This window comes from Podarcis pityusensis (genome assembly GCF_964106645.2).
Source record: "Podarcis pityusensis genome assembly, chromosome: 16".
Lineage (NCBI taxonomy): Eukaryota > Metazoa > Chordata > Lepidosauria > Squamata > Lacertidae > Podarcis > Podarcis pityusensis.
In genome coordinates, this window is record NC_138041.1 from 7,016,020 (window position 1) to 7,028,276 (window position 12,257).

The 12,257-nt window shown below is 44.3% G+C and overlaps 2 long non-coding RNA genes across 2 annotated transcripts; one reads left to right on the forward strand and one right to left on the reverse strand.

Moving 5' to 3' along the window:
* The first annotated feature begins 982 nt into the window (after positions 1–982).
* Positions 983–2,973, forward strand: LOC308465147. Its single transcript, XR_013980281.1, has 2 exons — positions 983–1,129; positions 1,964–2,973. It is a non-coding gene; the product is annotated as an uncharacterized lncRNA (long non-coding RNA).
* A 5,072-nt stretch (positions 2,974–8,045) lies between these two features.
* Positions 8,046–10,245, reverse strand: LOC308465134. The gene is made up of 2 exons (XR_013980269.1): positions 10,117–10,245; positions 8,046–9,093 (listed from the first exon to the last, which is right to left on the reverse strand). It is a non-coding gene; the product is annotated as an uncharacterized lncRNA (long non-coding RNA).
* Positions 10,246–12,257: the final 2,012 nt, after the last annotated feature.

The following is a 12,257-nucleotide window of genomic DNA, read 5'->3' on the forward strand; positions in this document are numbered from 1 at the left end:
TTGGCATGAACAGTCTATGAGAGAAGTTTGCTTTGATGGGCACTTTGATCTTGGAAAATGGCTCCGAAAAAATGCCAAGCTTCTGAGGAAGCAAATATCCTGTGTTTGTTTTTGTTTGATTTGTTGTTCTAGGAAACCTCAAAGAAAGGTACGGGGTGCTTAGCCATGCAAGATGCAGCGGCAGGTTGAATCATTCTCAGTTTCAGTCTCTGTCAGTTACAAATATGGGAATTAATAAAACTGTGGGCTAGGAACCTGCCTCAAATGTTTAGCTTGAAAGCAGGGTTCAGCAAAAGCTCAGAGCCTTGGAAACTGCCTTATATCAAACCATACTATTGTATTGTCTATACAGTATTGTCTACACCATGGGTAGGCAAACTAAGGTCCATGGGCTGGATCAGGCCCAATTGCCTTCTGGATCTGGGCCATGGACGGCCCAGGAATCGCCATGTGGATCACCAGCACGCACATTCTTTCTCTCTCCCTCACATGGCGGCAGTGGTGGCGGCTCCACCTTCCCTCCTCCTGGCTTCTCCCCGCCCTGCCTAGAGGAGGAAGGGGGCTGGGCTTTGTTGGTGCCAGCAGCAACGGGTGCTAAAGCGGCCCCCATTTTAAGCAGCCCCTCTCCGGAGGGGCAAGTATGGAGCTGGATGTGGGGCTAGGTGGGCCTTTGGTTTATGGCCTAATCCAGCCAGGCTCTTCCTGGGTTATGATGATGAGTGGCTTGTGTTCAGTGATGCCTCCACATGGCCTCTTTGCAAAGTTTCCCTGCTTTATTTGATCTGAAATGAAGCTGGTGGAACATTATCTCAGTGAGGGGAGAAGGAAGATCAATATGTTGGAATGTGCAGTGCAGTTACTGTGAGAATCTAACAACAGCTTCATTAAAGACAAATTGCTCCAACTCTTCACGGCTATTATTAAAGTAATCTGGTGTGTGATGCTGATGAGGCAATTTGCCGGCAGCTAATTAGGACAACAGGGGAAGAAAAAAAGAAAACCACCACTGTGTCCTGAAACCACAGACCAGTGAGGCTGAGAGTATATAAACTCATGGCTTGGAGAGCTTTTCCATCAGTTCCACCAGAGCTTCCGACATCTCTCAGCTTTCTATTGCTTGGAAAGGCAGGTAAGAGGGATGACTCCAGAAGGGGTTTTTGGAATACCATTTGTCTCTTTTCTAAGATATATCTGTCTCCATCCATCTCTTCCTCTCTGTTTCGCTTTTAAAAATATGCATGGCATGGTGATTCTTTGAGCTAGTTCAATCCACAGAATGGGTGTTTCTTGCAAAATGGAAGTTGAATTCCGACATGAAGATATTTGTCAGATGCAGCCTTACTCTTTGGTTGAGGCTGTGGCCCTCCACATATTATTGGGCTGCAACTCGTGTCAGCCCCACTCAGCAGACATGATGGTCACGGATGATGGAGCTGTTCTCCAGGAACAACTAGAATAGATGGATGCAGTTCCTTATCCCTGGTACACAGTAAACAGGCAGACGCTCATGGTTAGGCTGTCTCTCCCCGCATCCATCCCTGCCACTCCTCCAATCCTTGCATTCCTTGCACTGTTGGGACAGGCATCTGTTTCGCCAACATGAAAGCCAGAAACTGCACCAAATGGGAATTTGGTTTATCCAGCAAAGATTATCTTAAATTGTTCCCACAGATTGTATGGACATTGTTTCCATGACTGTGGACATTGCTTCCATGAGACCTTCAATGGCTACTAGGCATGACACCTTTGCTTTGCCATCCATGGCCAAAAGCAGTAATGCTTCAGAATAACGGAGGGAGGTGGGTGCTCTTCTGCTTGTGTTCTACTTACAAGGCTCCCATCAGGAAGACCACAGTGAGAATGTTGGACTAGATGGGCCATTGGGTAACCTAACTAAGGCTTTAATGCATTGTAGCACTTCTTATCTATAGTATTGTTTCTGCTCCTTCCTGTGTCCTTGTAGACTCACCTCCAACACTCAGCCATGGCAAACTGTGGACCATCCTGTGCTGTCCCATCTTGCGCTTCCACCCCAGTCGTCGGTTTTGGATCAGCAGGTCTTGGAGGCCTTGGTGGCCTTGGTGGCCTTGGCCTTGGTGACACCTATGGCTATGGCTCCGGTGCCCTGGTGGGATCCGGCATCCCTTCTGCTAGTCTTGGTATTCTTTCTGGTGTCGCCCCTTCATGCATCAACCAGATCCCACCAGCAGAGGTCTTGATCCAGCCACCTGCCTCCGTTGTGACCATCCCAGGACCCATCCTCTCTGCTAGCTGTGAGCCCGTGGCCGTAGGAGGAAATGCTCCATGCTCCCCTGGTGGTTTGGGCAGTGGGTTCCTCGGAGCTGGTTCTCTTGGAGCCGGTGCTCTTGGAGCTGGTGGTCTTAGAGGATCTCGTTTTGGACTTGGGAGTCGCTATGGATTCGTTGGAGACAGAGGAAGCATCTGTTACACCCCCTGCTAAGTTCACATGGACTATCAGCTAGCGAGAAGAAGACAGACCCAGATAAACAGCAGAATAGCTACACCTGAGTTTAGCTATGATGAGCACCCCAATCCCAGTCAGTCCCAATGGGAGCTGGGGTTCAGCACCCCTGGGAATCAGGCCCAGCTAGATCTTTCATGCATTTCTTTGCTATCTAAACTTGCACCCACTATTTATATTCCTCTCCGATGTTTGTTTATTTATTTGCCTAGAGCTCTTCAAGGCACATGTTCCTATGGCAGAGTAAAGAGCACAGGAATTATTCTCTCTGTCAAGGAAATTAGCACCTCAGTTGCACCGGAACTTCCAGGTAACTGAGGACCTTCTGTAAAGGAGAGGAGCAATAATATTATTTAAATACATCACCTCTCTCAGAAACAAATAAGCTGTTCAATCGCATGAGCTTTTTGCATTTTGCCCTGTTCAAACCTGCTTGTTGTTCACTGAAATGCTGTCTTCTACATTCCTAATAAAATTTACACTGCATCATAGCACTGGTTTTTGGGTTTTCTTCTAAGATCATAGGACTGGATTCTAACAACCCAGCATTCCAGCAGAAATCAGCTCTGGGACTCCCCCTAGTGCAACAGGCCTTTCTCCCTCTCCTGTGCCCACTCATAACTGCACGTCCTTCATATCTTCTCTGGAGGGTCAGGAGAACCCCCATAATACCATGTGGAGGTTGGTGGAGAGTGTGGAATCATTCCAGGTAGCAAGTAGAAGTGTTTTTGCTGATAGAATGGTCAGAAGCACATGATACATGAACACCTCCGCTAGAGTAGACTCCAATATTATTCAAGCCCATGAGAATGATGGCGTATGGCAGTTTTATGGTCAGAACTTTAAATGGGTATACTCTGAGTTTAAATTAGTTGTGTATGACCCATGAATGGTCAGCTGGACTGCTGCTGTAGAACCACCAGCTGCTGCCTGGGGTAGCGGGAGCATAAAAAGCAACATTAGCTATAAGATATCAAATAGAGTCAATGGTAAATATATACGCAACAATATATGGGGCCGTATATGAGTCTTTTTGGAGCCTTGGTATTGTCTTTCTAGATCGCGTGGCGAGTTCCCGCCTCCCACCAGAAGGAATAAAGACACGTGACACAACTATATTAGGTTAATGGGCAAAAATTGGCCACAACTTTATTGGTTACAGGTGATGAGCGGTATTGGCTTAGGCATTGGTCCTATCCGACTATCCGGCTTCAGCCTGATTGCTAGAAGACTGGGAAGGGTTAACACCAGCAGGGGGAGCCCTGCTGATGCACATAAACTAAGAGCTTCCCTGGGGTCTTAGGCCCTCACCTCCATAGGCTTCGGACAAGGCCACGCCCCCCGGAATCCTTTACCTGACTACCCTTCAATATTTGGGGGAGGTGATGGCACTCCTCCCCCCCAACACATCTACATAACAATACCCCTACCAATGCCTAACCGCCAAAACCGAAGAAGTTGTGACGATTTACTACGAGGTAGGCAAAAAAACCAAATGGCTGGTGCCAGTTTGCCAAGTGGAAAAATTCCTACCAGGCCCCTTAACAGCGACCAACCGAAGTCCATAGCAAGGTCAAAGAAGAAACCATGAAGGGCAGGAGGGTGGGAAATCACCCCAGCTGAGCAGCCAAAGAGGGAGATCCTCTGCCACGCTTGCCTTAAATGTGGCAAGCCACACCCCCTGAGCCAGCCAATTGGCTGGCCAGGCAATGATGAGGCAGAGGATTCCCCAGATCATGCGGGGCTGGAAGCCAGCCTCCGCGTGCGTGTTGGAGGCGTGAGCCCACAACACCACCGCCTCCCGAGGTCGGAAGTGGCTTTGGCATAACATTGTACTAGTCCTCCCCAGCACTCTTTTCCACAGCATCACTCACCTAAACTCCTTTCCAGAAAACATGTTATTTAGTCGTATAGAACCTCAATGCGAGTCTGTAGCATTTCACTACTTTGGACAGAGTTTGCTAGAGCTATGCACACCTGTAAATCTAGCTAAAAAGTGGTACCTTGGTTTACAACCATAATCCATTCCGGTGGTCCATTTGTAAACCAAAACAGGTGGTAACCCAAGGCGCGCTTTCGCCAATGGGGCCTCCAAAAAAAATCTGTTCGTAATCCAAAAAAAATGGGCTGTAATCCAAAAAAAGGTTGCAAACTGGGACACACACTTCTGGGTTTGAAATGTTAATAATCCAAAATGTATGCAAACCAAGACGTATGCAAACCAAGGTACCACTGTATATTAAATTATTGTTTAATGTGTAGAAGAGTAGAAGAGTGCAAGGGCGATGCACCTCCCCAAAAAGCTCCAAGAGGAGTATTGGGGTGTCTCAGGGTCCTGCTGCTCACTGATGGCACATTGGCATAGTCTGTCCCTGCCACTGTACTGAAAAGTGCGTTGGGGGGGGGGGGAGAGCCGAGCCAGGCACCAAAGCAGCTCCATAGAGCAAAGCCTCTGATCCAGCCACGAGCGGTTACCTTTTCAGTACATTGAGCTGATTGAAAGGTGAGGAGGATGATTAGTTTAATTTGACTAATTTAATTCAGCAAAGCGGGAGGGGAAAAAGGAAATCTACTTCCCTTTTGGGGTCTTCGAGCACGAATCCATACAAGTGAAGTGCTGATGAAGTTTACTTTGGAAGACAAGTTAACTAATGAACAATAAGGACTAAAAGGTTTTACACAGCTTTCGTTTCAACCTGTGGGTCCCCAGATGTTGTTGGACTACAACTCCCATCATCCCTGAGCTCTGGCCTTGCTAGCTAGGGGTGATGGGAGTTGTAGTTCAACAACGTCTGGGGACCCACTGGTTGAGAAAGGCTGGTTTATATCAATCTCATTTTTTAAAAAAAGCAAACTTGACTTGAATTCAATTTGAATCTGAACTTATCTTATGGCGCTAATGAACTTGACTGAAAATGGAGGTTAAACCTGAGAAGGATTACAATGTTATTTAATGGAAGAATACTATAATTTTCTTCTCTGGAAGAAAGACAGGACTGACTCTCTGAATTTTTTTTACCTTTGGAAAAGAGTTTCTGGGCTTTTCAGAGTCACTGAAGATACCAAACCTAATGGAGTTAGAATTGTGGACTTATTTTATTAAAAGGCATCAGCTGGTTAAAAATCAAGATTGAAAGAAGAGGACTATAATACCCATAGCTAATATTGGACTAAATCGGATTTAAAATAAAAATCAGTTTTATTTATATTGGATACTAAAAATTACTTTGGTGTGAAGGAATGTTAAGATTTGAATATATAATTGTTAAATTTTGTATCTGTGAGCAATGTGGGAGGAGGGGAGGGAAGAGGTTAGAAGTACAGTGGTACCTCGGGTTACAGACGTTTCAGGTTACAGACGCTTTAGGTTACAGACTCCGCTAACCCAGAAATAGTACCTCAGGTTAAGAACTTTGCTTCAGGATGAGAACAGAAATTGTGCGGTGGCAGCAGGAGGCCCCATTAGCTAAAGTGGTACCTCAGGTTAAGAACAGTTTCAGGTTAAGAATGGACCTCCAGAATGAATTAAGTTCTTAACCTGAGGTACCACTGTACTGGTTTTCTCTACTGAATACAGTGGTACCTCGGGTTAAGTACTTAATTCGTTCCGAAGGTCCGTTCTTAACCTGAAACTTTTCTTAACCTGAAGACCACTTTAGCTAATGGGGCCTCCTGCTGCTGCCGTGCCGCCGGAGCACGATTTCTGTTCTCATCCTGAAGCAAAGTCCTTAACCTGAAGCACTCTTTCTGGGTTAGCGGAGTCTGTAACCTGAAGCATATGTAACCTGAAGCATATGTAACCTGAAGCGTATGTAACCCAAGGTACCACTGTATAGCAAAATGACTTTGACCAAGTACTGATAAAGTTAAAAATAACACTTTCCTTGGTGGAAAGGACTCTTTGTTTTGAAATTTAACCATGTAGAGGAAGCTGGGAAACAGGGAGAGAATCCCCCCCCCCCAATACCAGATTAGAAATGGCAGAAGAAGGAAAATGTTGATAATGCAGTTTCTCAAATTTGAAAAAAACCCCGATTTACTTTCAGAGGCAGTGGGACAATTTAAAGAGGGGAATGTAAAAACCACTAAGGTGGGAATAGTAGAGGAATGAGGTTCGAGGAAAATGCAAGGATAAGTAAGGGTGGTCCAAGATAAAACTGGCATCCCGTGTGAATAAATTTGGGAGGCTTTGACTGTGATGAAGATGAAACAGGAAGGGAGGGCAAATTGTATGAAAGGCTACTCTATGTGGTGATAGTGTAAAGTTATCAAAAAGGCCTGGGACATGACATATAAAGACTTGAAGACAATGTTGAAAATGATTTTTTGTTAAAAAAACCAGAAGCCATGATATTTAAAAAGAGAAATGTTTAATGCATATTTTTCAAGTGTTGTGTATAGACTTCCACATTAGTAAAACTTACAAAAATCACTTGTATTAAGATGAGTAAGGTTTTAACATTGGACTGTTAAGAATACAGTGGTACCTTGGGTTACGAACTTAATTCGTTCTGGAGGTCCATTCTTAACCTGAAACCGTTCTTAACCTGAGGTACCACTTTAGCTAATGGCGCCTCCCGCTGCTGCTGCGCCATCAGCAAAGTTCTCAACCCGAGGTACTACTTCTGGGGTGGTGGACTTTGTAACTCAAAGTGTTTGTAACATGAAGCGTTTGTAACCCAAGGTACCATTAATAAAACATTAATATTTTAATGTTTCTATATTTTAATGTTGTATTTTAATCTTGTTTTTAAGTTGTATTCATTCAACTTGTTTATTATTGCTTGTTAGCCGCCCTGAGCCCAGCCTTGGCTGGGGAGGGCGGGGTATAAATAAAAATTATTATTATTATTATTATTATTATTATTATTATTATTATTATTATTACCACTGTATAAAGTTTAACGGACATGCATGAATAAGCATATAACAATGGAACCAAGAGGGGAAATGGAGGGAAGTCAATTGAGTTAAAATTTATGATATGTTTGTAGTGTGTGTCTTTCTTTTTTGTGTCATTATAAAATCAATAAATTGTATTTTTAAAAAACGCACACAAAAAACAGAGTATCTACACCACAAATGAGCCCTCTGCCATATCTTCTCTTCTATTGCTCTTCTCTCAGCACAGCTGTCAACGTTTCCCTTTTTAAAAGAGAAATTCCCTTCTTCTGAATAGGATTCCTTGCAAGAAAAGGGAAAAGTTGACAGCTATGTCTATCAGGCCTTTGGCAGACTTCCAGCATCAAAGACAACAGAGGTATTAGAACAATTGGTTAAATCCTTTGAGACTTAAAAAACAGTGGTCAATTTTTATAGTTATTTGGTATCAGTAAATCAATTTGATCTACAGAATCCAAAAAATGAATGGAATGTTCATTAAATGTTCCTCAAATCCAAATTTGAAGTTTGAAGAGGATATGAGTTATGTTCTTAAGGTTGTGACCTTGAACCGACTTGCTTTTGAGTAAGTTGCATTGAACTGTATTGAAAGGAACTTATTTCTTGGTAGACGGATATAGGATTGTGCTGCCACATAAAGGGAAAACCAGAAAGCCAGTGCTATGATGCAGAAAACGTTTTATTGGGAATTTCAAACAGTAAAAGTATTCAAGTGAATACTAAGCATACTGGAAGACAATAAAGCAAAAAGAACACATTCCAGTGAACAGCTTCTCCTTTAGAATTATTTTTTTCAGGTTGGAGGTAGAGTAGAGGGTTCTACATTTATAGAGCATTCTTTCCACCTTCCTTACATTAAGTCCCAATTACACATATTTACACTTGCATGCTAATTTCATAGACATAGTGAATGGATCTTGTGCTTTTCTTCCCAATGTGAATTGGTGTGTTTCAAAGAGACATAGGCAAATAAATATCATAGTAACTAGCAGGGGAAAGAGATAAAATTAAACTGGAAACAGCTACAGGTTCTAGATGGGTCTGATTCTAGATGACTCTCCCAGCTCCCATTGGGATTGCCTAGGGAGTTTGGGTGCTCAGCATATCTAAAATCAGACCAAAATAGTCCACCACAGATCTCTTTTTCTTTCCTCCTTCTTGACAGACCGTGAGAGCTTAGCAGGGGGTATAGCAGATGCTGCCTCTACGCCCCACAAACCCATAACGGCCACGGCCCCCCAAACCACCAGAGCTAGACCCCAGAAGACCTGCACCACCATAGAGCCCTCTGCCATATCCGCCGCCAAATCCGCTGCCAAATCCGGATCCATAACCTCCAGCAGCACATGGGGTGTTGCCTCCGACAGACACAGGCTCACAACTGGCAGAGAGGATGGGTCCTGGGAGGGTCACGACGATAGGAGGTGGCTGGATGACGACCTCTGCTGGTGGGATCTGGTTGACGCATGAAGGCTGGACTCCAGAAAGAATACCAAGACTGGCAGAAGGGACGCCGGATCCAACCAGGGCACCGGAGCCATAGCCATAGCCAGAACCATAGCCAAATCCACCGCCAAATCCACCACCCAATCCACCGCCAAGGCCACCGCCAAAACCACAGCCAAGGCCGGCTGATCCAAAACCAACGACTGGGGTGGAAGCACAAGATGGGACGGCGCAGGAAGGTCCACAGTTAGCCATGGTTGAGTCTGGAAAGACATAGGCAGGCACATATTATAGCCAAAAAACATTGTAATTCACAACAGCAATGAAAACTATGGGTTGCATCCAACTACCAATCTGAGTCGACATGTCCATTGATTAAATGGGTCTACATGGAAAAACATGGAATACATGGAGAAACATGGAATACAGCCCTATGTATTCTCAGTGGCACAGTATATCAAGAGAGGGATATACCAGAACATGTACTGAGCATCTTTATTTTCCCTCTGGTTAGATCTGAAGCTGGTGTTGCCAGTCTTTTGAGGCCAGTAGGGACATTTTATTCTTGACAATTGTTCCCATGGAGTGAGGGGAGAAGTGGCGTATCAAAAATTGACTGCCGTATCTGAAGAACCGGGAAAAGAGGCAGGGACGTAATTTTAGTTCAGCAACACCTGTGGACTCAAGGTTGAAACACTGATGCAGGGAGTTCTGAGCTAGATGATCTAACGACCAATACCATGATGGTTATGCTCTGCCTCACCAGTTACAAGCAGCATGCTTCTGAATACCAGCTGCTGGAAACTTCAGAAGGGGAGAGTGCCATTGCATGTGGGTCTTACGGATGGGCTTTCAACAGGCATCTGATTGGCCTGTGTGAGAACAGGAGGATGCTGAACTAGATGGGCCTGATCCAACAGGCTCTTCTTAAAGCTTGCAACATATACAAGGTTCAGACTATTTATTGAGGCGTTTCAGTGAGGATAGTGGCGAAAACACGGCAAAGAATTGAGCTATACGCTATGCAAAAGCTTCATTAAGTTGTATTAACTGGCCTCAGTATATCATTGGCACATCCCCATCAATAGTCTAGGGTAGGAATGGAACCTAAGATGATGTCCCTGCTCCAGATGATCTACCATTGAGCTATAGCCCTCACTGAGGTTTCAGAAAGGGTGGCGTTCCCATCCCTACTTGGAGATGCCAGGCATTCATCTGGGAACCTTCTGACAGCACAGCAGATGCTCTGTCCCAGAGCTATAGCCCTTCCCTTAAGGATGACTTACCTGTCTCTTGGAGGAGCTGGAGATGAATGAGAAGGTTTGCCAGGTGAAGCTGTAGAGAGAACCTGGGATGGCATGAGCTTTTATACCATTTTTCCAGAAGCAGTGCCAGTTAGGAAACGCCCCATGACGCTCAGAGGCTTTAATCAGCGGCAAACAAATTTCTTTTTATGCATCATGAGATCTCGTTAATGCTATTACTCACAGCATGCAAGGGAAATAATTAACAACTTGTCAGTGTTTTTTCTTCCCTTCCAGAATGGCTTGTGGGCATTTCTGGTACTTTTTTTTCTCCCCCCCCCCATCACCTGATCCTCCTGGGGAATGCTATGAAATGATTATGTATCTTCATCAATCAACATTGGTGTCCCACCATTCCAGGTGTCATAGTTTAGTGGCAGAGCACCTGTTCTGCATTCAGAAGGTTGCCAGGTTCAATCCCTGGCATCTACGGGTAGGGATGGGAATGTCCATGCTGAAACCCTGGATAGTTGCTTCCGGTCAGTGTAGACCAAGGGTGGGGAAATCTCAGGCTCAGGGGCAAATGTAGCCATCTCAACCTCTCTATCTGGCTCTCAGAACTCTCCCTATTTGGTGCCACCTTCCAGCACCAATGCCAAGTACATCCTTTGAATGCAGAAGCTCTCAGATTCAACCCCTAACCTTTTCCAGGTAGGGCTGAGAGAAACCACCATACAGAACCCTGAAGCAGCACTGCCAAGCGGCATAGACAATACTGAGATAGAACCAATGGCCTGACTAGAACCTAAGGGAGCACTTGATCTAAGGCAGTGGTACCTCTGGTTACGTACTTAATTCGTTCCGGAGGTCCGTTCTTAACCTGGAACTGTTTTTAACCTGAAGCACCACTTTAGCAAATGGGGCCTCCTGCTGCCGCCGCGCTGCCGGAGCACAATTTCTGTTCTCATCCTGAAGCAAAGTTCTTAACCTGAAGCACCATTTCTGGGTTAGCGGAGTCTGTAACCTGAAGCGTATGTAACCTGAGGTACCGCTGTTATTCTATAAACATTTTTCTTTGAAACTTTGAGACTGTGGGAACAGTCTGCCTAAGGGCCCCTTGCTTGGCTGGCCTACCCAGACTGGTATTTGTGGCAGGAGGAGAGTAAAGACCCATTGACGCACATGCAAATAAAACATACAAAAGTATAATTGAAATCATTGAAATAGTCTGGCTCCTCTCCAGCTCTATGCTTTATGTTTGCCTTAGAGTATTTGGCATGTGCCATTAAAGACATGGATACCTCTTGATATCGTTGCTGAAGTTCATTCAGATATAATACCCAGTGGATACCATTTTGAAGAGATCAACAATGCATTTTCTAGATGCAGAGGAACATAGCTTGGCTCCCAATGTAGAAAGGTGCTTTCTACCAAGACAGAACACTGAGGTCCATATAGCTTAGTGCTGATTACATTGACAGGCATCTCCAGGGTTTCAGACAGGTGACAATTCCCAGCCCTACCTGGGCATTCTAAGGATTGAACCTGGGACCTTCTCCATGCAAAGCATGGACTCGATCAGTGAGCTATAACGGAAGTCAGAAAGAGCATCCATCTTGACAATGTATCAGCATTGATGGAGCATAGGGGACAATAAAGGATTCTTGGCAACATCCCAGAATCCTCACAGCTGTGGAACGGGTATTATGTGGCAGCAACAGAGATGTATGATGGAAGGGAGATTATTGGTTTTTATTCAAATAAGTCTTAATCATAGTAGACATACTGACATAAGTGGACAAGGTACTCAGGGCCATCAAAGTAATCAATCAATTTCACTGGGTCTACCCTTGGTAAGTCTTCATTGGTTCTAGGGATAAGTGAAGCTATCTATTTCAGTCTCTCCTTTATCCAGTGTTAAGTTCCATTATCCACATTTGTATATAAAGTTGTGAAATTATTATTATTATTATTAGTAGTAGTAGTAGTAGTAGTATTTATTAATTAACATCATCATCATCATTTAAAAAAGCGCCTTCAGGAAAATTCATCAGCGTTGCTCTGAACTTACATACAATATACACAATTTTACAACAGAACTGCAAAATTCAGAGAAGTGCAAATTTCGGAGTATGCTTTGCTTATTGTTTCAGCAATGTAATTTAGGTAGGCTTCCCTTTGAT